A 2145-nucleotide genomic window follows, 5' to 3' on the forward strand; every position below is an offset into this window, starting at 1 on the left:
GATAATATCGCATGCACTAACTTAATTGGCTCTCACTCCTAACGATACGTAAGTTTATCGAGGCTTCTTACCCGAATTAACAGATACGCCGCGTAATTTATTCATTCGCTGTACTAATGAAATGGCAAGAAACGCGGCGTAGAAAAAATGGCCATATTCCAAGCGATAAGCGAGTCGACAATGACTGCAATCACAACCGACAATGCAAGATTTCTTTACGATTTTTAAACTCTCGCCGTCGTTTATGCTTTTCCATGTGCTACGTAATGAAAAGTTCAGTTTATCGTGTCGTAATTTTCGTGCGAATTCTTTTAGCGACTACTTTTTTTTTTATTTGAATTCTCGCATCGTACTTTTCTTCGTCGATACACAATATATCCAGTATCGTTCTTTCTAGATTATTCTTTCTCTTAGCGATTACTTTTCTTTGAATTTGAATTCTCGCGTCGCACTTTTTTTCGTCGATACGCAATATATATCCAGTATCGAACATTCTAGATTAGAACGGAATAAATGTACGAATAGCTGGATCGTATAAAAGTAAATGGCAGTGGATCGTTTATTAAAATACGTTGAACATTTCGCAGAACCACGCGATGTACACGGCTATTAATATCGGCGTTAATATTGGAAGTGCCGTATAAAGTATTGTGCAATTTTATAAAAATCATTTTCGAGAGAGATAATTAGTTCGTGCATACAGATTATCGTTGTCGCGAGTTCCGTGTGAACGCAGCAACGGTCGCGAGTTGCTAGGGTGCCCGGCGGTGGAGAGGAGGGGGGGGACTTGGCGACATCGCGACACGTCGCGACAAGTCCAGACAAGTCACGATCGCTGCGAGGGTGGGCCGGTGGAGCGATCGCGTTAGGTGAGTAATTACAGTAATTCTATCATCTTATAGGTCTATATTATTCTTCATATTCAATCAAACCGATCTACGTTACAACGTTGCAATGTTGTTGAAATGTTCGAAATATTCGCGGAGTCTCGAGTGGTCTTGAGATGGAGAAATTACAACGAATTATTAAATCCTGAAACAAGTGTAATGTAACCCAGACAATACGCATTATCAATGGTGGCACGGAGTTGAAGTATATTATCAGAATACATCAAATTGTAACATTCACATTAAGATTTAAGTGACTAATCCATTAAACTTTCAAAACGTTCTACGAAATTAAATGTTAAGTGATGCTAACAAGTTCATGAAGAAAAAATTATAATGTTCGGTAATAATTTATATATATATTAATTGGAACTGTCTAATCTGAAATACGAGGGACAAAATATTCGATATATTTTGTTATAATTTTCCAGTCAATACGTTTTACAATTTCGAAATCAACAGATCGGTTGGCATGGTTCCGAATTTGTTTAGGAACTACATCGCGCGGAGCGGCGTAACGGCGTGCTGCGTCTTACGCACACAACGTCACAGCGTTAAGTACTATTCGTGCGCCGATACTCTGGCGAGCCGGCAGTGGCGTATTATTGCTCGTATTATCTCTCGAAACGCGATCATAGTAGGTATGACGAAGCTCCAAACGTGATTATTTTGTACCAATACTTAAAGTGCGGCCGTATGATGTTTCTCGTACGATAGTACTCCGATATTTTGACGATATAATTCCGCATATTCTTTGATTTTCTCTCTACTTTAAACTCGCTCATTTACTTGCTTAATACGAATATCGTTATAAATTTAGATGTTGCTTAAATCTATATTATATAAAAAAATCTATAATACATAATGTATACCACAGTCTTTTCGTACTTCTTATAGAAATTTAATACTATTGGCTAATTAATTTTTCCATCTTAAATTAGTCTTATTAAGTGTCTACAATGAGATTTTAAGGAGTGAAACTTAAGTTTTTAGCACTAAGCCGTAAAAAATTTACAATCATAGTCGAGTATTCTTCTCAAATTCGACTGTAATTGATCAATTTCTTATGGCTTAGAGTTTCAAGCTTAATACTGAAAAACAGTAAGTAATTACTTATTTTAAATATTAAAAGCACTGTTCAGTACTTTTAATACTTCAAATAATAATTAATTACTGTCTTTCAATAATAAATTGATTAGCATTAGATTTCTGTAAGAAATTGAGCTATTATTCTTCCAGCGACATTCGAATGGATAAC

At 35.9% G+C, this 2145-nt stretch overlaps 1 protein-coding gene across 1 annotated transcript in view; it reads right to left on the reverse strand.

Annotated features, from left to right (window-relative positions):
* LOC108746161 overlaps nucleotides 1-2145 on the reverse strand; it is a 72065-nt gene that overhangs the window by 44376 nt on the left and 25544 nt on the right. The window lies entirely within an intron of this gene.

This window comes from Trachymyrmex septentrionalis, unplaced genomic scaffold (genome assembly GCF_001594115.1).
Source record: "Trachymyrmex septentrionalis isolate Tsep2-gDNA-1 unplaced genomic scaffold, Tsep1.0 scaffold16, whole genome shotgun sequence".
NCBI classification, from domain to species: Eukaryota; Metazoa; Arthropoda; class Insecta; order Hymenoptera; family Formicidae; genus Trachymyrmex; species Trachymyrmex septentrionalis.